General features: G+C 44.4%; 1 pseudogene; it reads left to right on the top strand.

Annotated features, from left to right (window-relative positions):
- Positions 1–18,847: 18,847 nt before the first annotated feature.
- On the top strand, positions 18,848–19,552 carry LOC142430390 (NADH dehydrogenase [ubiquinone] 1 alpha subcomplex assembly factor 4-like; annotated as a pseudogene).
- Positions 19,553–27,461: the final 7,909 nt, after the last annotated feature.

Genomic DNA, 27,461 nt, shown 5'->3' with positions numbered 1-27,461 from the left:
TATGTTGCATTCACATCTTGGAGCATCTAGTTCAAGTTTAGTCCCTCTTTCCCTGTGGAGATATAAACAATACCCTCCCCTTGGGTGGGTTAGTGCCCTGTTTCCCCATCACCCATGTCTTTTTCTTTGTTCTTTCCCCACCTCCTGTTTAGTTGGCGACCATATGTATCTCTGGATGTGGTCTGGCCCCTACCATACTACCTGGACCTCAGCCCAGGAATGTTTGTATACAGTGGCTTTTTCTCTATGCCCCTTTTACATTTTTTTTAAGCTTACCTCAGCGGACTCATGTCGTACTTGTCCTTTTGTGCTTGGCTTACTTCACTCAGCACAAACAATTACTCTTTATATAAAGCTCTTTCTTGTACACATATGAGTGTCTATGAATTTTGTGTCTCTAGTCTACCCAGACTAACACAAATAGTTTAGTTCTTTTTAATGTTTCTAAAGCTACTGTTTTCTCCGGGGCTAGTCCACTCTCATCCCTATATTTGAATTTGGATTGACTCCGCTGCTTGGCTGTATGTTTGGACTTCATCTTAAATTGGGCCGGGGCCATCACCAATGCATCCCATTTCCCCACTGTGTTTCCAGTTTTTACATCTAGAGGCTGGGAGTTATAAAGGCAGGATAGGATCACGCTCTGGGCAGTGTAGCACCAATGAAACATACACCTTTCCTCTGGTTCTTTAATGCTCCCTCACCCCCACCATCATGTCCCTCATTCTACCTTAAAAATCTGGCTAGACCAGAGCATGTACATAGGTACAGTCTGACATGGAAACACAGGACAGATAAGCTCTTAGGACCAATATTGAGAGTAGCCATCCCAGGAGGGTAAGGGGCAGGTGGGGTAGAAAGGGGAACTGATCACAATGACATATCTATAACCCCCTCCCAGGGGGATGGACAACAGATAAGGGTGTAAAGGGAGACAGTGGACAGTGCAAAACATAGAAAAATAATAATAATTTGTAAAGTATCAAGGGTTCATGAGCGAGGGAGGGGAAAAATGAAGAGCTGATACCAAGGGCTCAAGTTAAGAAAACGATGATGGCAACAAATGGACAAATGTGCTGGACACAATGGATGCATGTAGGGGTTGTGATGAGAGCTGTACGAGCCCCCAATAGAATGATTTAAAACAACAGCAACAAAAAGAAGATACCACCCAAAAAATGTCACCCTCTGGGAAGCGGGCAGGGGACTGTCCAAAACTGGCCAGGTGCCACCAGGAGACAGAAATGCTCTTCCACGTTGTTAACCTGGTCAGGACTCTCTTACCTGTCTCAGCGCCTTTTCATGAAAGCGGTGATACCCTCCCCGGGAGCTATTCGGTATGTTTCTATAGGCGAGAGCTGTCAACAGGCACTTTGACTCTAAATACTTCTCATGCTGTGTCATTAGACGAGGTCTGCAACTTGAGTCCCGTGTTGTGTAATACTGACATGGAGGAATTAATCACTGTGCATATTCAGGTATCATGGTCCTCATCACAGCCACTCACACTCAGTGAAGGTTTACAGTGTTGGGATCCTGTACAGGATGTACTCATGAAAGACTAATTAGAGACTTTTTAACTGTGGGAAAATGTTTTTTTATGAGGGGCAGAAGGAATAGGAATGGCTTGTGAAAACCTGGTCGACAGGCGCACGCTCCAATTTTTAAATATTCATGCTATGTAAGACTTAAAGTTTCAAAAAATAATACGGATAATGACACGATGTCTCTTTGATGCCAACACAACACTTCAATTTGTTTGCACTCTGTGTATGTGTGTGTGTGTGTGTGTGTGTGTGCGTGTGTTTTGTGTGGTTGATGGAGGAGTTAGTTTATTTGGCTAGACAAATCAGCTGAATTTCAAATTCTTGTTTAGCATTGAGAGGATACAGCCAAGAAGCGTGTCTTTAGTCAGCCAATCAATTTACCGTCCATAACCCTGCTGTCTGAGCACTAAGCATGTGCCAGACATGTGTATTTGAAAGGATGCAGTGAATTGATAGTCTGGTCAGATATTCCTGGGTTCAAATCCCAGTCGTATAACTTTGTAACAAAGTGAGATTGGGGCACGCGGTGAACTATCTCTGAGCTTGTGATTTCTCCCCCTGTCAAAATGGGATGCTGATGGCACTGAGGAAGGGAGACCACAGGGGGATTCTGTAGGGTGTGTCTATGAATGTTGGCTTTTTCTCTCCTTCTTAGCCTTGGCCTGGAGATGCCCTACTGGAGAGGGTGGTTTTAGCTGTCCTGTGTGAAGCCCTTGTTCTCCAACTTGCAGGCCATTGCTTCCATGTCATCATGAAAAGCTAGCCCACGGTTGGCTTGCTCTAAGCAAAGGCTACAAGTTGGCTGCCCACGGGCCACAGCCAACCTTTACACTCTTCCAACTTGAACTACATGATAATAAAAAGTGTACTAGGTCACAGTGTTTAAATATCAAAAGGCTTCCATAAAGCTCTGAATTTAGGAATTCTCTTATATGTCAGATGACCCGGCCTTTGCTACTTAGATGGGGCACATCAGAAGCAACCTTCTCGAGCTGAGTCAACAGTCTTCCGATTGCTTGGGTCTCCCTTCAGGAAGAGGAGTGGAGATGAAAGGGCACAATTTACTTCAGGCCGATCAGAATTCAACGCTTAAGTAAAAGAACAAAGCAATGAGATAGAGCAGTGTAAGCCCAAGAAATATCCCCTGAGGATGAAAGTCTTACTTCACTCACCCACTCGACGAATACTATCTCTGAGCACCTCGGTGCACAAAGTACTCGACTGGCTACAATGCGGAGCAGAAAGAATGAGTATGTTTCAAGGTCTGTGAGGACCTCCTCCCAACAATTTTGTGAGGTAGAAATTAAGATTTTCATCTGGCAGATTTAAGAAATGGAATTGATCCTGCTCAGAGCAGTCAATGCACAGAGAGGACAGTAGGGCTGGCCCCACCATGAGACATGGCATCCCTTTAATGACCCACTGTGCGACGGGGGACAGCACTGGAGACAGTGCAGGATTTGTGACCCACCACCCCACCAGGGCAAACACAGAGTGAGCACAGCCGAGCAGCAAGGAGAGCAAAGTAATGACTGAAGTCCTTAGGAGTCTGAAAATAGACTTCCGACTTGGTAGCGGGGGTGGGCGGGGCTTGGCACCTCATCAGACCTGATCAGAAAACATTCATAAGGGTCAGCAGACAGACCTGAAACTTTATAGGCTTTTTAAAGAAAATGTTTATCTAATGAGATAGACAGGATAAACAATCCCGAGGCTAAAACCACGGGACCAATGGTTCCAGGGGGACATGGGAGAGGTGGGGGGTGGGGGAAGAGAGGAGTAGGAGTCAACAAACTCAGGGACAAAGAAACTAAAATCAATGGCAAGGAGGGCGGAGAATGCCTGGTGGGGTTCGATCAAGGGCAGTGTAGCCGAGAGGAATTACTGAGAGTTGAATGAAGGTTGAACTTGATAGTGGGACAGGAGGAAAGTAAAAGGAAATCAAGGGGGGGGGGGGAAAGGAAGCAAAAGCCTTTATAGAGGCATAAATATAGGCATATATAAATGTAAATATATTAATATATAATGACAGGGATGTAGGTGTAAGTACGTATATTTATATTAAGTATTAAGGTAGTAGACAGAAGTCCTCCCTCGATGCCACAACACTTTGTTTTAATAACCTGGCATTCTGTGATGCTCATCTTCCCAACGTGATCACTGAAGACTAAATGGGAACTTATACTAATGTGGCGAGGAAAGCTGATGGTGCCCGGCTATTAAAAGATAAAGCGCCTGGGGTCTTAAAGGCTTGAAGTTAAACAAGCGGCCACCTAACAGGGAAGCAACAAAGCCACACACAAGCAACACACCAGCCTGTGTGATCACAAGGTATCCAGAGGATCAAGCATCAGGTAGCAAAAGATCCAAAACAATTATATGAAGGCAAATGTGGGGGGTCAGAATGGAGAACCAAAGCCCATCTCTAGACAGTTGGAGCTCACAGACGGGTCCCAAGGAAGGGACAAGTCAGCCAGGGTGCAGTATAGCACCAAGGAAATACACAACATTCCTCTAGTTCGTTAATACGTCCTTCCCCCCACTATCATGACCCAAGTTTGGGGTTGTTTTTTTAATCAATTTATTGGGGACTTGTACAGCTCTTATCACAATCCATACAGCCATCCGTTGTGTAAAGCACATTTGTACATTTGTTGCCATCATCATTCTCAAAACATTTTCTTTCTCCTTGAGCCCTTGATATCGGATCCCTCCCTCCACAACCCTCCCACTTTCATGTACCCCTGATAAATGATAAATTATTATTTTCATATCTCACATTGTACACCATCTTCTTTCACCCACGTTAGTTCATGGTTGTTTTTTAATCATTCTATTGGGAGTTCATATAACTCATCACAATTCATACATACATCCATTGTGTCAAGCACATTTGTCCATTTGTTGCCATCATCATTCTCAAAATATTTTCTTTCTACTTGAGCCCTGTTGTCAGCTCCTCATTTTCCCCCTCCCTCATCGCTCCCCACTCCCTCATGAACCCTTGATAATTTATAAATTATTATTATCTTGTCATGTCTTACACTGTCCGATGTCTCCCTTCACCCACTTTTCTATTGCCTGTCCCCAAGGGAGGGGGTTATATGTAGATTATTGTGATTGGTTTCTTCTTTCTCCCCACACCTTCTCCTTACCCTCCTGGTATCATTATTGGTCCTGAGGGGCTTACCTGTCTGGGATTCCCTGTGTTTCCAGCTCCTATCTGTACCAGTGTACATGCTCTGGTCCCATTATATTTGTAAGGTAGAATTGGGATCATGATAGTGGGGGGAGGAAGCATTAAAGAATTAGAGGAAAGTTGTATTTCATTGGTGCTATACTGCACCCTGACTGGTTTGTCTCCTCCCCGTGACTCTTCTGTAAGGGGATGTCCAGTTCCCTACAGATAGGCTTTAGGTCTCCACTCCCCCTCATTCATAATGATATGATTTTTTTTGTTGTTCTTTGATGCTGGATACCTGATCCTTTCTACACCTCATGGTCACAAAGGCTGGTGTGCTTCTTCTATGTGGGCTTGGTTGCTTCTTAGCTAAATGGCCGCTGGTTTATCTTCAAGCCTTTAAGACCCCATATGATATATCTTTTGATAGCCGGGCACCATCAGCTTTCTTCACCACATTTGCTTATGCTCCCACTTTGTCTTGAGCGATCATGTCGGAAAGGTGAGCATAATGGAATGCCAAGTTAATAGAAAAAAGTGTTCTTGCATTGAGGGAGTACTTGAGCAGAGGCTCAATGTCCATCTGCTATCTTAACACTAAACCTATATATCCATGCACATAGATCTATTTCCCCATTGTCATATATAAATATATTTGCATATGTACATGCCTGTATTTAGACCTCTATAAATGCCCTTTACCTCCTAGTTCCTTCATTTCCTTTTACTTTTTTCTTGTCCCACTATCATGTTCAGCCTTCATTTGGGTTTCAGCGATTCCCTGTTACATTGCCCTAGATCAAGCCCTATCACGCCTCCCACACCCTCCTCGACATCAATTTTGGATCACTTGTTGTTCCCTTGTCCCTGGGTTTGTTAACATCCACTTCTTTCCCCTGTCACGCCCCCTCCCCCATGTTCTCATGGTGCCATAGGTCCCTTTGTTTTCTCCTCCAGATTGTTTATCCTGCCTATCTTATCTAGATAGACCTACAGAGATAATAATATGCACCCAAAACAAGACAGAGCAAAAAACCAACAAAATAAAACAAAACAAAAAACCAATGACAAAAAAAGAGAAAAGCCTGTAAATAGTTCAAGGTCTATTTGTTCACCTTTAAGAGTGGTTTCCAGTTGAGAGTGATAGGGTGCCACGCCCTGGCCCCCAAGTCTATTTTTGGTACTCCCTCGGGACTTCCTTGCTCTGTTCCCCTTGCTGTTCTGTTGCCCGCCCTTAGTGTTTTGCCACAGTGTGGGTCAGATCAGGCACAATTCACGAAATGTGTCTCTAGTGTTGTCCACCATAGCCCTATGGGTCAGTGAGGAATGTTGTGTTTTGTAGTGGGGCCAGCCATGTGGTCCTTTCTATGTACTGGCTGCTCTGAGCAGGGATATTATCTTCAAGGCCTGGTGGGCCAGAATGTGCTCCACTCTCTCTTCCTCCCCCTTCATTTGCTCCCATGTGCTCTAAGTCAGACATGTCCCTCTCCCTGAGCTGCAGCTTCAGTGCTGTCCTCTGAAGTAAATTCTTCTGGGGGGAGCAGGGGTCTGTCCATGTAGGTGGGATTGGGGCCGGCCCCTCAGACCTCTCTACTGGTTCCCTGCCTTGTGCAAATATGTTGCATTCACATTTTGGAGCACCGGGTTGAAGTCTGGTCCCTCTTTCCCTGTGGAGATATAAACAATACCCTCCCCTTGGGTGGGTTAGTGCCCTGTTTCCCCGTTACCCATGTCTTTTTCTTTCTTTCTCCACCCCCCACCTCCTTTTTAGTTGGCTACCATATGTATCCCTGGATTTGGTCTGGCCCCTGCCATACTACCTGGACCTCAGCCCAGGAATGTTTGTATATAGTAGTTTTTTCCCTAAGCCCCTTTTACATTTTTAAGCTTACCTCAGTGAACTCATGCTGTACTTGTCCTTTTGTGCTAGGTTTACTTAGCTTAGCATAATTTCCTCCCATTCTTTCCATGTGGGGATGTGCTTCGTGTGTTCATCACCGCCTTTTAGCGATGTGTAGTACTCCAGTGGATGTATGTAGCCCAGTTTTTAATCCATTCATCAGTTATTGGAAATTTGGGTTGTTTCCAACTCCTTGAAATTGTGAACTGTGCCGTGATGAACATTGGAGCACAGATGTCTGGCCGTGGTTTGTTTCTTGCCTCTTCTGGGTATATGCCCAGTAGGGGGATTGCTGGGTCGTATGGTAACTCGATTTCCATCTGTTTTAGATATCACCAGATCGATTTCCATAGTGGCTGTACGTATTTACAGGTCCACCAGCAGTGGATGAGAATTCCTGTCTCCCACAGCCCCTCCAACACTTGCTGCTTTCTGATTTTTTGAATTGGGCTACCTTTGAGGGTGTTAGGTGGTACCTCATTGTTGTTTTAATTTGCATTTCTCTTATGGCTAAAGATTGGGAAGATTTTCTCATATGTTTATTGGCCATTTGGCTTTCTGCCCTTGTGAAACTTCTGTTCAGGTCCTTTGCCCACCTCCTCAGAGGGCAGTTAGTGTTTTTATTTTTGGAGCTAGCAGAGTATTGTAGATTTTAGTAATAAAGCCTTTGCATGACCCCGGTTTTATCTTACATGTCCTGCTAGACGGGGGTATGTACATTGGTCTGATAAGGGCTCTCCACACATGGAATCCAGGACAGATAAACCCCTCAGGAACAGTAATGAGAGTAGATGTACCATGAGGGTAGCGGGAAGGTGGGGTAAAAGAGGGAGAAAAGAGGAACTAATCACACTGATCAACATATAACACCCCACCCAGGAGGATGAATGACAAATGTGGGTGAAGGATGACAATGGATGGTGAAAGATGTGAAAATAATAATATATAATTTATCAAGGGTTCATGGGAGTAGGAGGGAAGGGAGGGAGGGGAAAAAAGAGGATCTGATACCAAGGACTCAAGTAGAAAAAAAATGTTTTGAAAATAAAGATGGTAACATATGTACATTACACTTGTGCTTAATACAATTGATGTATGGATCTTTGTAAGAACTGTAAGAGTGAGGGAGGGAGGGTGGGGGACGAAGGAGGGAAATGAAGAGCTGATACCAAGGGCTCAAGTAGAAAGAAAATATTTTGAAAATGATGATGGCAACATATATGCAAAAGTGCTTGACCCTATGGGTTGATGGATGGAATTTGATAAGAGCTATAAGAGTCCCCAGTAAAATGATTTTTTAAAATGGGGGGGAAGAGTTGTAAGAGCCCCCAATAAAACATTTTTTATGTAATTGAATAGTTAAATAGAGCGGCTGATAACCTCAGGAGGCAGAATCCCCACCTAGATTTTCCTGACTCTGCGTCCTCATTGTATCTTCATATACCAATAAGACCTATCTTTAATCTCTGCTAAACAGAGAGGGATTGTGTAATATGATCTTGTATCACTCCATACACAAGCTAGGCACACAGTAAAAAAACTTCTGGTGGATGACAAAATTATATACCCTTGTGGTTTTGGGTTTCAAGAAGATTCTAGAAGTAAGGATAACTGGCTGCCAATGAGGGTGCTATGGGTTGGACACCAATCAAGTGCAATGAGGGCTTAAGGTTCTGAGGAAGCAACATGTGACCTGGGCCTTGCAAGAAGAGGAAGCTTTTAATAGGCAGGAGAGACAGGAGAAGGTAGTCTAGGCACAGGGAGTAAGTAATCTGAGTGAATGGGGAACAAGATATGGAAGTGTTTGGATGGGAGACAGATAGGGCTCCAAAGACCAGAAGCAATCCACCCTGGACAGCCTTGAAGCAGGATAAAGAAGTTAGACTTTCTCCTTTCCTTCTAGGAAGCGGATGACCAGTATTTCCAATGTATCCCTTTCCTTTCCTCTCTACCTTACTGGACCCCTTGGCTCTCTATTTTGACTTATGCAACCCAAGGAAGAGAAGGGACGCCAAATGCATGCATGCATGCATTGAGAGCTCAAGATATTTGTGTGGATCTCAAACCTAAATTAGAAAATAGCGAAGTTAAAAGAGGTAAGTTTTTTAAAAGCAGTGGGGTAGGTACTAAAGGAGTGGATCATCTCCAGAGAATGTATAAGCAATACGAAGACCTTAAGCAACGTCAATGATAAACTACTCTTCTCTTAAAAACAAGGCAAAACAAAAACCTTAGCTGGACTAAGTTCTAAACCATTTCTGCAACTGCTTGTTGAATTTCAACGACAGATGCTTCAAACTGGCATGGTGATCCCTAGGACACAAAAGAACTGTCCCACTGAGTTTCCAAAGCTATAAAACTTCTTTTGGGGAGTGGGGGGTGGTCCGTAGAGTTTTGACTTGCTAATTTTAAAAAGCAGATTGTCAAACTTTTCTTCGTAATCTGTTTTGTCTGGAAGCTCCACTGGGACTTTCCCACAGTGGATGACCGGTCTGGTATTTGGAACGCCAGTGATACAGCTTCCAGAGTCACAGTAGCAATAGAAGACATCGGCAGATGGTGGTATAAAGATATTATCTACATCAAAAGCCTTTCTTCTTAATGCCCACTGCTTTCTTATTTTGACTGTGGATGGGGGGAAGCGCTGTAATCTTTATAGAAGCAGATTGTCATGTCTTTCTTGCAAGGAGCCACTGGGAGATTTGAACCACTACCCTGTTGGTTAACAGTCAACCACATCACATACCCACTGGGCCACTAAGGCTCCTGGCATTGTTACTCAAACTCCCTACCACCAACTAAATCCCAACTCCTAACAGCCCTATAGGACAAAGTACAACTGCCCCTGTGTGTCTGTAAAATTTTACAAGGTTAAAAAGCTTCATCTTTCTCCCGCAGAGCAGCCGGTAGATTCAAACTGCTGACCATGTGGTTAGCTGCCCAATGCATTACCCAGGATGCCACCAGAGTTCCTTTTGGCATTATTACATAGTTCTTAAAATACATTGTATTCTATATGAAAGTTAATCCAGAGCGCTCCTGATTCTAGAGTTGCTTCAGTCGCATACACATGTGCAAACCCAGCTATGTGCGTAAACTTCAGAATTGTCCTTCAGCCCATTTCAGGCCCAATTTGTTTCTCCAATCCTTGTAGTATTACTTGTTCCTGAACTTGAACCATCAATTCTAATAAATAGTGATTACAAGTCCATCATTCTACAGGATCACCTGGAGTTTTTATTTGTGCTCAAAATTTTTCTTTCATAAGTCGAAATTTCAATTTACACATGAAACATTTTATATTTTTAATGTCTTGTATTTGAAATTTATTCTTCATAACTGTTACTTGTTTTGAAGCTAAAGCCCAAATTAAGAGACTAGAAACAGTAATGATAATCATGGGTAGGTGAAAATTTTTTCCTTTTTAAAAAAAGAGGTTCACTGTGGATTGATCCTAACATTTTTCCTGTTCTGTGGATAATATTTGCTACACTTACATGAACATTTATACGAAGTGTAATGAAAGAAAATTTTCACTGTCTGCCTTTCTTTTCTTACCATATTTGTTTGAATTAATTGGTTTTTTTTTAATGTTTTATTGTGAGTTGGGTGAAAGCTTATAGGGCAGATCAGTTTGCCCTTCCACAGTGCATCTACAATTTGTTTCACATCACGGATTGCACTCTCCACCCCCCAGGTCCCCTGTTTCCTTTCATTTCTCCTTCTTTCTAACGCTTCTGAACTGTCCTTGGGGAACTGCTGCCCTGTGAATCCCAAATGGTTGATGATCTCAATAATTATGATGATTATTGAAAATAACGGAGGGGAATGTTTTTAAAATTGGAAATGTCACAGCCAAGAGAAACCTAAGGAGACAGGACAGCCAAATGAAAGACGATGTCTCTTATATGTGATCCTGGAATAGAGAAAGGATGTTAGGTAAACACTAAGGGAGAATTAATACCCTGTGGGCATTCATGGCAATAACCTATCGTATTGATTCATTAGCTGTGACAAGCATACCACACTGAGGTGAGATAAGAGAGGAAGCTGGGTGCACGTGGGAGGGATTTGGGAACTCAGGCAGAATGAATTTCTCTGTAAACCAAACACTCTTCTAAAATTAAAGTTGATGTTTAAAAAATGATTGGCTCCAGTGTCCAATATGCTGGGAAACCATGACTTAGTGATAAGCAAGCTTCAAGTGTGAACTTTATCAACCCTAGGGGTCTTCTCTAGTCCCCTCTGTCTCCATGCCCCTGCAAGGTACTGCCCTAGGCCATGACCCTTTCAGTTAGGACCCATCTTCTTGTTTCTCAATGTCCTTCCTCAAGTCCAGCTGCTACCAAAAGTGTGGTTGGCAGACCCCTGGGGCTGCTCAAGCCCCTCCCATGAGATCTGTGGAGGTAAACCGAGAAAAACAATGCTGACAATAATTCCAAGCCATTTTCACTTTTCTCCCAGGTTGGTGGTGCGAAAGCCACAGTAGGTACCATTGCTGCTGAATCCAGGCAGTGGCTTCAGGCTGTATTAGAAGATGTTTTCCTCATCATCACACACACACAGACTCAAAAGAAAAGCCGGAGAAAAAACTCGATTCACGCAGAGTCCCCTTGCTGACGTGCTCAGAGTATGACTCTCATTAATCTGGAGTGCATGTCTGGTTAACGCGCGATTCTGCATGGTGAACCAGAAAGGAAGGCTAAAGCCCGAAAAAGAATGACCGGCTCTTACGCAATTGTTTGTATTACAAACGGGACCCCTGCTTTTTTCCTGGCCCTCTAGGTTTGCTTGAAAGAGGGCAAGACTGACAGACTGAGCGTGCCTATTTGGCAGACATTCTCTTGAGTATAAGCAAAGGGAGGCAGTCACTTCGAGGAAAACAGCCGACAGTATTTGTAGCCAGTGATAAAATTTGAGCTTTCAAGGGAAATTTAGGATTTTGGGAGGGAAACCTCTGGACCCATCTTTGCAGTGCTTAGGGGTTTATCAGGTGGGGTTGGTGGTGACGCCAACAAATGTTGATTTTTAAAATATTATGCAAAGAAATATGTTGACATTTGAAAAATCTGTAAGTCTCGGTGAACTAATATTTTCCAAATGGCCAATGCATACTATTAGAAAGTCATGCATGGAACATAAAGGACGCATTCAAAGCACAAGAAAGATGCATGGATTTTAATGTTCCTGCCGCCTATGAAAGTGCTTGGATGTGGTTTCAATCCATATTGCATCTGACCTTGTTGCTTGATGAGATTTGAAGTGATATCACAGAGGAATAGCCACGGTTCTCTGAAAAGGCCATTAAATACTCCTGGTGGTTTAGTGGCTTATGAGTTGGACTGCAAGGTCAGCAGTTCAAACCCACCAGCTGCTCTGTGTGAGAAAAAAGGAGGCTGTTGTTCCATAAAGATTCACAGCCTTGGAAACCCACACAGGTGGTTCTGCTTTGTCTTATAGATTGCTACAAGTCACACTTGATCAATGAGTGAGTTTGGTTTGGTTTTGCTTTTTGTCTTGTATATCGGTGCGGGGCTGGAGTTTCTTCACATACTTCAACCAAACACTCAAATGCAGTAGATTGAATGCCCAAGGTCAGCGGTTCAATTCTCAGAAACCCAAAAAGGCAGTTAGCTCTACTCTGTCCTCCAGGGTCACTCTGAGTTGGGATTGATTCCTTGGCAGATGACAGTGGCAATTACGAGCAGGTGGGGGGTGGAGACTGGGGGACTGAAGGTTAAATACATGAAGGGACTTCCCCTAGGCTATGCACTAAGTGACCACCACTTAGAATTGACTCACCGTGAATGGGTTTGTTTGTCTCAAACAAAGATGGCTTGCAGGGGCTGAAATACAGACGGAGAAATGTGTTAAAGGCAACCGTAATCTTCCCGAAGGAGATGGGGACTTGGCAGTGACAGCAGGAAAGAAGGCAAGACGCCATGTGAGTCAAGTGTCATGTGATAGGACTGGTAATGACTCAGCCATGTCATAGAACATACTGTCCCCTCCTACGGTATTCCAAACTTCTCTAGGCAATTGGGATCTGATGCTGAGAGTTTCCAATGGCCCCCCTCATACTTTAAAAGAACTCAGGACCCAAGGTGTGCATTTCCCACCCTACCGACCACCTCATCATCCTGCATGTCCCAGTTACAACAGCAGTAGCACACTACAGTTCGGCTATTTTGCATAATAAGGATATAAGTCTGGGAGTAAGGAAAGGCAAGGTCCCTGACGGGTCCCCCTGCCCTCAAGGTAGAAGAGGAAGTAGGAACCCAAGTTCGGGCCCCAGCTCCCAGCCCCCAGGGGCAGCGGGGACAGGATGAGCTGTGATTAGGAGCCCTGAGCTGGGGTACTCAGGTGCCCTGATCCACAGAATGTCATGTCAGATGGCAAGCACCTGTACAGCCTCTTAACTTAGGACCCCTTCTGGGTGGGCGTAACTGAGGACAGGGAAGGCTACCTTCGCAGAGGTGGGGTCAGTAGGTGAATGACCAAGTGGCAGCTGCAGTTGAAGGTCAAGGGCAGAGGCTGAAACTGCCTTCAGGGTGTAGGAGGAAGTTTGCGATTGTAGATTCTCGTGGGCGCTTGGGGAGGGAAGAGGGCTGCTCAGCTAAGGCGGAAATGTCCGGGCAAGGGGCAGGCAAGGAGACCAGAGGGGAACTTGCACCCCACTGCAGCAATCACCAAGGGCATTTGGGGTCATTGAGGGGATGATCCAGGGCCCCATCCTGAAACGATTGTGAGCTCCAGAGAGTGGGGGAAGGGCTCTGGGAACGGGGAGCACGGCTGTGCTTGCTCAGCCTGGCTTCTGGAGGTGGGGGCTGCTCTCCTGAGAGAGGGCTGGGGAGGAGGTATCAGTCGGGGCCTGGAAGGCTCTTCATAGCATGAGCTGGGGTATGAGGTAACGTGGTCATGCTCTATGTTTGCGTAAAGCTGATTTCCACTTAATGACCAGACCCTTTGGGGAGTAGACCAGACTACCACCCCCCTACCATCACCCCCGTGTCTTTCATCAAGGAAGCGAGTACTGGAAACCCCAGGCCCCCCCTCAAAGGGTCTGGCATCCCAAGGCTCTGTCCCCTTCTAAGGGAAGGATGCCTTGTAGTTGGCTTCTCCACATTTTTTCCTTTTCTTTTTATTAAACTGGACCTTGTAATAAGAGAGAACAGACCCCTTCTGTCAATCTTGGCCATGGAATTGCTCACTGAGGTCAACGGCAGAGCCATGTGGCACTGACTCAAGCCATTTAAGTTCACAGACACCCACACAGTATTATTGGGGGGAGGGGTGGGTGTTAAGCAATTAAAAAAGAATCTCGATAATTGCTATGCATGTTTCGACAATCCGGATAGAGTGAAAACTTGCCTGTAAACTCCTTGAAGACTCGGTTACTAGGCTGTACAATACAAGGCAGGGGCGATCGCTGCTCTCGGCGTCCTGAAAGAATGGGATGCTGATTCTTCTTGTGCATCTGTGATGGGCCCACTGTCATATAACTGGAAAAGATAAAGAGGCAGCTTTCTGAAGGGGTGAGATGGGGGAGATTTACGAGAAGGGTCTAGGTTCCCAGGCCCTGATTACTTCACCTGTAAAACAACCTGTGGGCTTTTACGTTTGGACTGATGGTGGGGGAGCCACGGGCCTCTCTCAGCAGCTTGCTTCCTCTGCTTTTATGCCTGCTCTCACCTGTGAAAGTCTTGGATTTCCATGTTCAATTTTGCTTAACCATAAAGGGACTGCAGAACTGAAACACAGTTAGACAACCCCTGGATTAGGTGGCCTTCAAGAGCGCTTTAAATTACAAATAAAACTCACTGTTGCCCAGCCCATTCGGACCCGCAGTAACCCTGCAGGACAGAGGAGAAGGCGCCCGAGGCTTGGCTCTGTACTAAGGCAGACTGTCACATCCTGCCCCCGTCGAGGTCCCTTCACCTCTAAAACTCTAGGGATCCAGCTGAAAAAATGTGAAAAGGCCAAAGTCTTCATTAGGCATGTTGAAGAGACAAAGATGTTCCTAGAAACCAGACTCCTACCTATAAGGGATTCACCGTGTAAGGCGGGGATGGATGTGTGTGGGGATGAAACAAACGTATGAAATTGGTGGTAGTTAGCATGCTGCTGTCGTTACTGTTAGGCGCCTCCATTGGTCCCGACTCACAGCAACCCTGTGTGCAGCTGGGCCGTCCGCACAGCTGGTCATGGTTGAGCCCACTGTGACAGCCACTGCGTCAGTCCATCCTGCCCAGGGCCTTCCTATTTTTTGCTGCCCCTCCACTTTACCAAGCATGATAGCCTTCTGCAGGGGCTGGTCTCTCCTGATAACATGGCCCAAGTTCACCTGGGAAGGCCTAGATGAGAGGTGTGAATGAAGTATGTCGGGAGATGATTTGGGAAGGTTTTTGGAGAAGGTGACAGTTAAGTGGGTGTTAAAGGAAGACTAAGGGTTCACCCGGTAGAGAGAAGGGAAGGTGGGGGTGGGGGGCGAAGGCCAATATCACAGGCAGAGGGATCCAGGTCAGCAAAGTCGCAAAGACCAAGAGGTTGCAAGGTTGGCGAACCTCAAGTAGCTCATGACGTTCCCATTGCGTCTGTCTAGGGGCCGGCTGAGAAAGAAGAGACGCCCTTCTCAAAGCCCGAGTCCCCAAGCACTCTTCTTCGGTCGCTATTGGATCCCGAAAGCGCTTGATCAACTGACAGCAGGGTTGTTTAATCATTGACAGCTCTACTCCGTCCTCCCTTTTGCAACTCCACCGGGCGAGCAAGGGAGGAATGTGTTGATAAGACAGTGGATTGGCCCTCCACAAAATCTTAGAAAAGGGAGAGTCATAGCTAAGTGGACCGGCAGTTCCTGCCGCAGAGAATTGTTGCCACCTTCCACTGCCTCGTGCTAAATAGGAAATGAGTTCCTATGGAAGATGGGAAGCTCCCAGGTTTGAAGAGACAGAGTCGGTTTCCCCAAGGAAACGAGGGACTGTCTCCTCCCACCCGCACCTCCCAGAGGACTGGGGGACCCCTGGGCAAAGTGCTTCTGGGCACAGGATACTCCAGTTCCAGACTGGCTGTGTGGGGGGCTCCCGAGAGCTGAACCCAGATATCACGACATTGTGAAAGTCTAGGTCAAAGAGCCCTGTGTGCAGGTGAGTCAGAGGGAGCGGAGCTGCCTTGCAAATTGGACAGAGTATCTCGGCAGGTCCGGGGGCAGACTGAAGCTCAGAAGGTCTTTCCTCAAATGGTCTGGCTTTTTAAACGGCGCTGGGATACCTGTAAGTTCTAAGAAGGAAAATCCTCAGGAATAAACCATTCTCCTAGTGAAAGGGAGGTCAAAAGCCATTTATTTTATGTAGAACGATGAGAGGTGCTATTTCTTGCTTCTGTGTATTGTGGAGCTAATGTTTACCGCCACAATAACGTTTCAGGGAGTGAACGTCGTAATCAGGCTTGTATTTTGGAAAGACCATTCTGGCAGTTGTAAGTATGTTTAACTACTGACTTGTATGATATGTGAATTATATTTCAATTAAGCTGTTAATAAATGATTTGGCTGAAGGGAAAGGCAACATATAATGAGGGAGAATCTGCCCAATCTAATAGACAACACAAGACGCAGCCTCCAGTTCCCGAGGCCCAGAAGAACTAAATGTGCCTGTGTACTTCTACCAACTGCTCTCATGGGGACTACAGAAGGGCCCAGTGAGAATGGAAGAAAAATATAAAACAAAATTTTAAAAATCATTTTAAAAAGGCCAGATTTACTGGTCTGATAGAGACTGGTGGAATCCCCCAGACTGTAACTCTTTGTGCAAGGAAGTCCTGAGGGAGTACCAAAAATAGACTTGGGGCCAGGGCGTGGCACTCCATCAGACTCAACCAGAAAACACTCCTAAAAGTCAACAAACAGACCTTGAACTATTTTCAGGTTTTTCTTTTTTTTGTCATTGGTCTTATGTTGTTTTGTTTTGTTGTGAAGTCTCATTCCAATGCAACAAAGAGGGGTGTACAGCCTCCCAAGTCAGTTGTTAACCATGGACCAGCATACCATTGATCTCAATTAATTACAGTTTTTCTTGAAAATGTATAGCACCAGCCTTTCTTCCGTGGACAAACTCGAAGCTCTAAAAAGCTCCGATAGCACACAAATGGGAAAATCATCAAATTGCAAACCTAAAGGCTTCTACTCTAACTTGGCTTTGGCACTGACCACCTGTGTTAGTAAGTTCTCTTCTCAAATTCCTGTGGCAATTTATGTGTACCCCATTAATGACCCATGTATTCATTGACTGCAGAAATAGAAACCGATTCTTGCCGACTTAAAAAAAAAAAAAGGTAGGGTTTTCACTGGGAGAAAAAGAGGTGTTTGTGGAACCCAGAAAAGGTTGTCGAGCCTCAGAAAGGAACCGGGGTGCTGTCAGAACTTTCTCTCAGGTTTCACGCTCTCAGTGCATCTTGCCTTACAACAAACAGCAGACGGGCTGACTCTGCTTCTGGACCCTGTGGCAGGAATCCCACACCTAGATTCTGAGTCTCTAAGTCTGCACTTATAAACTCTATAGGTTTCAGCCACACTGAACCTGGATTCTCCTAGTCTCGATCCCAGCTTTCTCAGGAAGGAATGTATTGGTTCAGCCTTCCTCAGATGTGCAGCCCTGAAGCCATCAGCCAAAGTTCCTTCTGAACAGATGGGAACTAGACAGAGAATCTGCATCTCTATGTCCATTTCGTCCTCAGAAGTAAATGCATCACATCACTTGTGCCCAGAGAGTACAGGGTATTATTTAAAAAAAATAATCAGAATAAATGTGACAGCTGTGTCCTGAGACCAGCCATGCAAAGCTTTATAGGGGCCTCATTGTTCATAGGCCAGCCCAGGACAAAACCAAGGTGTCACGTATCAGTGGCACTGCTGGCCAAGAGACGAACAGCTCCAGAAGGTATCAGGCAAAAAAAACAACAACATTAGTCTAAGTGGCAATTTGTAATTTTAGTGGCTCACCTGCTTGTCATGGTAGGGTGGGATACATTTTAATTTAGTACAGTTTGCTGCACATAGGTCTGGATTTCCCCCCTCATTCATTGTGAAATATCTGTGGCCAGCCAGTCTTGTCAATATTTAGAGCAGTTGTTGGTTTAGGGCTTGGCTGACTTTCTTAGTTCATTAACTTCTCATTGACCAGCATGAGATACAGAAGCGGGGCAGAGTTCCTATCTGCGGAGTGGAGCAGAAGCCATTTGGGGATTGGCGTGCTATTTATTAGTTTCCAGCATTAGACTGTATCGTGGATTGATTTGTGCTCCCCTAAAATGTGTCAACTTGGCTAGGACATCCTTCTCAGGATATTACGTAATTATCCTTCACTTTGTTATCCGATGTCATTATCCTAACCTCTAGAACGCTAATGAGACAGGGTACAATCTACAAGATAAGGTTGTGTCTTGACTTCATCTCTTTTGAGGTCTAAAACAGATTAAACAATGGGCAGGGATCAGAGGGTACCACCAAGAAAGGAAAGCTGGGAATGGAGCATGGCCTCTGGACCTGGGTCCCTGCACCCAGAACTTCCTTTAGCTCCAAGGAACAGTGGGTCACAAATGTGGAAAGGAGCCAAGACTCTTCCCCCAGAACCAACAATAAAGGAAGCTTTCCCCTAGAGCTGGTGTGCTAAATCTGGACTTCCAGCCATCTCAACTGAGAGCATGAATGTCTTTCTGTTAAAATCCTGCCTTCTTGGTAGTTCTATCACAGTGCACTAGACAACTAAGATACATATCAATTGTAAGCAATTGAAGGCTGGGCTGTCCACAATCTAGATCAGTGGTTCTCAACCTTCCTAATGCCATGACCCTTTCATATAGTCCCTCATGTTGTGGTGACCCCCCCAACTATAAAATTATTTTCATTGCTATTTCATCACTGTCATTTTGCTAGTATTATGAATCAGGCGACCCCTGTGAAAGGGTCATTTGACCCCCAAAGGGGTCATAACCCACAGGTTTGAGAACCACTGATCTGGATTACCTTGACCATCTCCTAGTTCTTGGCACCAGGTCTCTCATATACTGGTCCTTGATTTTTTTCAGAGGAAAAAGCTTGTCCATGCTCTTAATTTATGAAACACAGAACACTTAGCAGCTTTGAATTGTGGCGGTGGTTGTTAGTCATTTGCTGATGTATCAGTAAAACAGTAAGAATGTACACAGTTCGGTGCGTCCCGGGCCTGCCGGCCGGACGCTGGCGTTTCCCCACGTGCCGCGGGAGCCTGAGGACACCATGCTCTGCGGACATGGGCGGCTCTGTGACTTGCGCCATCAGGAACTTCAATGTCGAGAACCGAGCGAAGCGCGAGATCAGCAGGCTGAAACCCTCGCTCGCTCCCAAGCATCCCTCCACCAAGAGCCTGCTCCGAGAGGAGAAGAGCCGCCATGCAGAAATTAAGGGAGAAATTGCTAGAAAAGACGACAAGCTTCTTTCATTATTAAAAAGTGTTTATGTTGATTCCAAAGATCCCGTGACTTCTTCTATTCAGGTGAAAGATGGTAGAATGCATCAAGAACCCAAGGAGTTCCGATTGCCAAAAGGCCCTCATCCCTTTGATACCTTGCATCTTGTGAACATTCCTAAGGGCAAAGTGTCCATTGTGGAGGCACTGACGCTTCTAAACAACCACAAACTCCATCCAGACACATGGACTGCTGAGAAAGTAGCACAAGAATACCACCTACCTGAAGGATGTAAATTCCCTTCTCAGATACTTTGCTACTTTTGAAGTGAAAGTCTTTCATCCTAAAGACAAGAAGGCCTTACCCCCGGAATGAGGAAAATCATGAAGTTACTCTTCTTGTCTACCCTCCATCCCCTTTCCTACTTATTTCCACATTTTTAGCATATTAATTTATATGAAAGGCTGAACATTTAAAAGTCTCCTGAGAGCACACTATTTATTCATTTCTGCTAACTTTTTAAGATTTCTGGGAGAATGTGTTCTTTGTTATTTTGACTTTTATTTGATTTAAGTACATGATTGTATATGCCAGCATGACAATCAATGTAATATCCATAAATTATAAGAAATGTGTTATCTTTGACACATAGCTTTTAATTTGAAAAAAAATGTACACAGTTCATTCTATTCCTGGCCCTGGACAAGGGAAGGAATGGGATGTTGACCATGTACTCAGCAAATGCATCTTTGAAAAGATAATTTGAAAAAAAAAAAAAGATAATTTGTTTCATTTGTTGTTGTTATTGAGAATATATACAGCAAAACATACTCCCACCATTTCCAACTGTATCCTTCAGGTGGCGTTGATGGTTTTCTTCAGGTTGGGCAACCATCCTCACCCCCTTTTCTACATTGTTCCTTCTCCAGGAATGTAGCCTCACCGGCCCCCACAGTTCTGTCCTCATCTTTGGAGTTGTCTGCTTGTAGGAGCTCTGGTGAGTTTTATGAGCTGGGCTGCTAACTGTAAGGTCAGCAGTTGGAAACCATGGACCACTCTGCAGGAGAAAGGTGGGGTTTTTATTCCTGCAAAGAATGACAATCTTGGAAACTCACAGGGGCTATTCTCCGACGGGTGAGCATGGACTCAGTGGCAGTGGGTTTGCTTCTAGTTTGGTTGTCCATTGAAGCCGATAAACAAATGTTTCTTGAGGGCATTCTTCACAGAAAGCATAATGAAGCAAGCCAGAGGATTAGCAAACCAGGCACTGAATGATACCTGTGTACCTTGTGAAAATGGAGACTCGTTTGTTGTGCATATTTGTTGCCACAATTAGAATAAGATAATTACATGATTAACAATGAGCATAAGGAAGAAGAAAATGTTCTAAAATTGAATGTGGTGATAATTGTACACCTCTTCTTGATATGATTGAATTGTCGAATTACATGACATGTGGATAAAGTGCTAATAAAACTTTCTAAAAAGAAAAAGAGAATGAGCAAGCCATTCTAGAAGATACTTAGTATCAACTTGTAGGTCAGTTGATGACTAACTATATATATATATATATATATATATATATATATATATATATATATATATATATATATATTTATATAAATAACTATATAACCCATATTTTGAGTACCAATGTTCAGGGAGGTAAGTGATAATAAAACATTCTTGGCAGTGAAACTATTTGAATTTTCAATCAATTTGCCTTTGATGATTCAGAGTACAGATTCATCGCTCTCTTCATTTAGCAAACATTGAAATAGTGAGCATCTATTTTGTACAAGGCTCTCTTCTAGGCCTAAAGTTACAAGGGTGCAGTCCTCGATCTCAAAGAACTTACTAATTTCCTTAGGGGGAGAGGAGTTAGGTCAATAGGGGAATTTCAACGTTCACAGGAGCACTGCATATCTGCTTTTCCAGAGACTTGATAAGGGATCCTGATATTTAGGTGGTCAAGAAAGTTCTCCAGGTGTGGGAGGCCTGATAGGGCTTGATCAAGGGCAATGTAACTGAGAGGAATTACTAAAACCCAAATAAAGGCTGAGCATGGTAGTGGGACAAGAGGAAAGTGAAAGGAAATAGAGGAAACAACCAGGGGGCAAATAGCGGTCTAAATACAGGCATGTACATATGTAAATATGTTTATATATGATGATGTGGAAAAAGATCTATGTGCATATAAGTATAGGTTTAGTATTAAAGTAGCAGATGGACATTGGGCCTCCACTCAAATACTCCCTCAATGCAAAAACACTTCGTTCTATTAAACTGACATTCTATGATGCTCACCTTCCTGACACGATCGCTGAAGACAAAGCGGGTGCGATCGCTGAAGACAAAGCGGGTGCATAAGAAAATGTGGTGAAGAAAGCTGATGGTGCCTGGCTATCAAAAGATACAATGTCTGAGATCTTAAAGGCTCAAAGATAAACAAGCAACCATCTAGCTGAGAAGAAACCAAGCCCACATGGAAGAAGCACACCAGCCTGTGTGATCACAAGGTGTCGAAGGGATGAGGTATCAGGCATCAAAGAACAAAAAAAAAAATCGTATTTTTGTGTTTGTGGGGGAGTGCTGAGTGGAGACCCAAAGCTCATCTGTAGGTAACTGGACATCCCCATACAGAAGGGTCTTCAGGAGGGGATGAATTAGTCAGGGTGCAGTGTAGCAACAATGAAACATAAAACTTTCCTACAGTTGTTTAATGCTTCCTTCCCCTCATTATCATGATCCCAATTCTACCTTATAAATCCGGCTAGACCAGAGGATATACACTGGTACAGAGAGGAACTGGAAACGCAGGGAGTCCAGGACAGATGAACCCTTCAGGACCAGTGGTGAGAGTGGTGATACCAGGAGGGTGGAGGGACGGTGGGGTAGAATGATTTACATATAACCTCCTCCCTGAGGGACGGACAACAGAAAAGTGGGTGAAGGGAGACGTGGGACAGCGTAAGATATGACAAAATAATACTAATTTATAAATTATCAAGGGTTCATGAGGGAGGGGGTAGTAGGAAGGGCGGGGATAAAATGAGGAGCTGATACCAAGGGCTCGAGTAGAAAGAAAAGGTTTTGAGAATGATGATGGCAACGGATGTACAAATGTGCTTGACACAATGGATGGATGTATGGATTGTGATAAGAGTTGTACGAGCCCCCGATAAAATGATTTTAAAAACCACTTTAAAAAGAAGTGTAATCCTCACAAGGCCAGGGAACGAAAGCATTCCCAGAAACACCTGGTAAAGATCTGACAGCGGGTAATTAATTTGACCATTACAACCTAGATGTGAGCCTGTAAAACACCAGCAAGAGCTAGGGTATGAAGAGAGCTGAAGCAATCAAACAGAAGTGCCAAGCTACATTCATAAAGAACAGGCCAAAGAAAAATAAAGAGCCACAGAGAGTTCAGGAAATCGCAGAACTCAAGCAAAACATCCATCTTTTCCAGCCACCTTTCACAGGCAAAGGTAATAGCTGGAGGACAAAATGATACAGAGATACCAGAGGACATGAATTTGGAAGATGCTTCTTAAAAATCCTCCTGTCTTGGGAGGGGGGGTGGCGGGGAATGAGCTGATACCAAGGGTTCAAGTAGAACGAAAATATTTGAAAATGATGATGGCAGCATATGTACAAATGTGCTTGACACAATGGATGGATGGAGGGTTGCCATAAGAGCGCTAAGAGCCCTGAATAAAATGATTTAAAAAGAAAGTTCTCCAAAGGAGAGGACATCTAAATTGAGATCAGAAGATCAATAAATTAAACCAAACCCACTGTCATGGAGGTGATTCTGACCCATAATGACCCTCCAGGACAGGGAAGCACTGCTCCTTCGGGTGTCCTGTAAATCCTTCCAGGAACGGGGAGCCATCTCTTTCTCCTGGGGGGTGGCTGCTAGGCTTCCGGTGCCGATCTTGTAGGTAGCAGCTCAATGCTGACTGCATTGTACCATCCACACGGAGTAGAGGATCCATAGGAGTTTCCGAAAGGAGAGTGGGCTGAAGAGGATGGGCAAGGTGTTCCAAGAAAAGGCAGCTAGCTGGGCATAAGCTTGGAAACCAGAAAACTCACCCTTCAGGAACTAACTTCCCTTGGAGGTCCAGCTGGACCGCGGGGCTAGTAGCTACTGTTCTTCTACCTATCTATTCCTCAACTGGGACATTTGCACAGTAGTTTATTTCATCTCCATGATCTTGCCTAAGGCTCGCTGTAACCCTATGAAGTCGGTGTGGCCCCTCCATTGCACAGGTGAGGAGTAAGCAGTCTGGGATTGTCACAGGGCTCTGAGAGTCAGGTGCTGTGCCAGTATTACCCCTCTTACCTCACAGAAGAAGTAGTGGCATAGCAGTTCCGCGTGGGGCTGCTAATCCCAAGGTCAGCAGTTCCAATCCACTAGCTGCTCCCTGAGGGAAACATGAAGTTTTCTACTCCTATAAACAGTTCAATCTCAGAAAGCTACAGGGGCAGTTCCACCCTGTCCTATAGGGTGTCCAGGAGTCAGAATTGACTTAATGGCAGTCAGTTGACCTCAAAGGGTATCTCAGCCCTCTGTGACAAAACCTTGGAAGGACCTGACGTTGGTACTAAGCTATGAAAGTTCTGCAGTACTGCTGAGTACAGACACCTGGGGTGTGGCAGTAAGCCTGGGGCTGCTAAACCCAAGGTCAGATTCAGCTGAAACCACCGGCTGGTTCACTGGCTGGTTGGTGGGGAAAAGACTAGGTTTTCTACTCCTGTAAAGCATTACCATTCCAGAAACCCACAGGGGCAGTTCTGTCCTGTCCTATAAGATCAGAATAGATGTGATGACCGTGAATTTATTTGAGTACTGAAACACATGGATACTGAAGTAAACACCTGACCTTGAAGCCAGAGCAGCTATTTGCTAGCAACTGTCAGACCTTGGGCAAGTGACTGAATTGACTCCAAAGCTCAACCCTGTCTCCATCCATCCAGCTGAGAGCTTGACCCGAGTTCTTCTCGAGTCACCAACGGAGTGGTTGCCATGGAGCTCCAGTGTCTTGCCAGGGCCAAGATTGGTGGGTTGGAGCTGTGGAGGGGCAGGGGGAAGTTCATCAAACATGTGGCACCTCTGAGACAACCCCTGGCCCTGCCCACGTGGTCACTTTCATCCCAGCCATCCTCTGTGGCTTCGTTACTTCTGACTCATGGTGGGGATCTTTTGAGAAATGATTTAGAGTCACCAGCCTAGACACAGCCAGAAGCAACTTCTCCCTGGGGACTTTCAGCCTGTCAGCCAAGAGAACCAAGGCCCCAGTTGATCAGAGACCCTCAGGCCTGTCTTTCCTGGCTCACCCCACCCCCTCTGTCTATTTTTTGCCCCTAAACACTATCTAGGCTTGCAAATAGCCATCTTCTCTTCTTTCCTGTGCAAACCCTCTAATTTTCCTTCAGGCTCCTTGGGCTTTTGGAAAACAAAAGCCAAAAGGCTTTATACGCTGCTTCTTTCTGGCTTGCCGTGGACCCTTCTGGGAGGATCACAGTCAGAGTTGAAGGCTTGTTCGTGTCCAGCAGGAGGAAATATATTAAAATCTCAAAATGCAAAATCCGGTCATGCAACCAAAAGGTTGGGGGTTCAAGTCCACCCAGAGATGCCTGGGAAGAAAGATCTGGTTATCGGTTCCCCATCCCACCCTCCATCCCCAAAGCAACCATTGAAAAACTATAGAAAACAAATGAAAGTCTTGGTATACACTATCATACGGGTGCAACTTGAATATATTGGCTGAGTGAAATGAAATGCGTGAAATAAGCCAATTGCAAAAGGACAGGTATTATCTGACTTCAGTTGTATAAAAAGACAAGGACAAATAGAGAGAGACTGCCGTTTATGCGTGAGAAGAGGGAGATAAGGAGAGTATTGCTTATGGAATACTGAGTTTCAGTTGAAAGTGATGGAAAAGGACCATTGATTAATATAGGGTCACACAGTGACTATAGTTCCCGTTAAAACTTGTACATGTGTAATAAGTATGAATCGGCCAAAGTTGCATGATAGATACATTTATGGAGGAAAAAAACCAGAGTGGCTGCTGAAACTGCTTATGCACAGCCAAACACCTCATGGAATGTGGTTCCTTGTTTGGAATCGTAGGATCCTACTTGCATGGGTTTTATCCCAGTTAGTCTAAGAGCGGATTTAGTGCTTCTCCTTCTTGCTTGGTGAATAGTGTCTTGGCCCTTAAAAGCTTGCACGCGGCCCCCCCCCCCAGGCACCATTGGTCTATTTACCTGACGCAACAGAAGGTGGGGAATTAGGAACGGAAGGAGCAAATGGAATGTGTTGCTAATTGCCTCCATAAACCATCCTTGCCCTGAGACCAGAAGAACTGGATGGTGCCTTGGGGGCCGCGTGCAAGCTTTTAAGGCTCCAGACACTATTCACCAAGCAAGAAGGAGAAGAAAAGCACTGAGTATTTTGATCAAAGATTCTAAAGAAGAATCCTGATCAAAAGGAAGGAAATGTAGAACAGAATGTCATGTTCTTGCGGTCTCCAGACTTCCTGGAGCCATAGGGCTACATCAACCCCAGAACCTATTGCCATGAGATCATCTTTAAACATTAAATTAAACATATCCTCTGAAGTCTTCTTAACACTAAACACAGTTTAGCTTAATGAGCAAAAGATGTCTGTTGTGAGCATTATACGCTTTTAAGACCTATCTATATTGGATCAATAATGGCAACTCCAAAATTTTAATAGGCAGCTTAAGGGCAGTGAGTTTATGTTAATGAGGGAGAAAGAACTTAGAAAGGGAAAGTGAGAATGAGTTACAACTCAAACAATGCAAACCAGTGTCACTGAGCTATGCATGTAGAACCTTTATGTGAAAAATAGGATATTGGTCGTTGGCTTCATCATTGTAACTTACATTCTTCCTATACCTAAGCGTTGCTCCTGGGAGCCCCAATTCAGAATACCCTAACTAGTTAATTATAGGTGAACAATGAAAACAGATATAGATCTGAAAATAATTTCAAAAACCAGTTTGCTCATATTCAATGACACTATTGGGATTCAAGAGCATAATTGAGATTGTAGGGAAGACACAGGACAGACAATTCAATAAATAAACTACAAGGAGAGAGAGCAAAAAGAGGGGGCTGCAAAAATCTACAGATAAAAAATGGATCGACCATTTATAATTATAGACTTCATTTGAATCCTGCTTCAAATTAGTTTTAAAATAATTATGAGACTCTTGGAGAAATGTGAACAGCTTCTTAGATATTGGATATTAAAGAACTATTGTTAATTGGAAAGAAAACCAAACCCCCAAATACTAGGAACACAATTCTCCTCTGGCACATGGGTGTCCTTTGGGGCCATGGACTCCCAGCGTAACTGGTTAACTGGTGAGTCAAACAGATCAGAGAGGATTGAGGTCCAGAAGTAGAGAAACAGAGTGGAGGTAGAAAGGGTTGGACTAGATGTTTAAAGGCGAGAATCATTAATACTTGCCAACCAATTCAATGTGGGTCAAAGAATAACTGTCGGATGACCCAGGTTAATCAAACAATATAATCAGTAGCTGTCCTTTTAAGTTGACCTTCATTCATTGACCTGCAGGTAGATTCGTTGATTCATACTGTATTGATTGCATTCAGTCAACTGAACACCAAAGATAAATATATGCATTTTAAATGGGTGATATTGTGTGATGGGTGCATATAGATTCATCACAGGATTGCTTCACTGTTTTATATGTGTTTGAAGTTTTCCATAATAAATGTATTTAAATAACTCTATAGCTCCATTTTAAAAGCAACTTTTTACAATCTGTCAAATTTTACATTATGACCAGAAATGTTTGAACTAGCATTCAGGCTCAATGTGAGCATTTCACTCTATTATTTACATGCTACCCATAACCCTGAGGAAGTTCCAATCTCAGGAAGTCTTTAAACTTAAGATGGTCTCTTGCTAAAGAATGGAATAAACATGCAAACCAAGGCGGCAAGAAACGAGGGAAAAAACTAAAAATTAAGGAGCCATGTCTGTATTTTTTTAGAGACGAGCCCAAAGCCAAAAATAGAAAAGGAGAGTTTTATTGCACGAGTGTGTTTGCAGGTACCCTCAGGATCTTGAGTTAATGGGGGGAAAAGAGGAGCCGGATGCCTGAGGGCATGGAGCTATCAGACTACCCCTCAGGGAAGTGGGCAGTAGTCCAAGACACAGTGTCCAAAAGGGACATGCAGTTCTTGAAGTCAGACAGGCGGAAGTACCTTTGTTCTGGGTCATCAGTTTATTCTGAAAAGCCAGAAGCTGGGAGTTTAGAAAATCCTAGCTGGTGTTTCCAAGGGAGGGCCTGACAAATGTAGGCCAAGGGTCCCCGTCATGTG

This window comes from Tenrec ecaudatus, chromosome 17 (assembly GCF_050624435.1).
Source record: "Tenrec ecaudatus isolate mTenEca1 chromosome 17, mTenEca1.hap1, whole genome shotgun sequence".
Lineage (NCBI taxonomy): Eukaryota > Metazoa > Chordata > Mammalia > Afrosoricida > Tenrecidae > Tenrec > Tenrec ecaudatus.
This window is presented reverse-complemented; position numbering and strand designations above follow the sequence as displayed.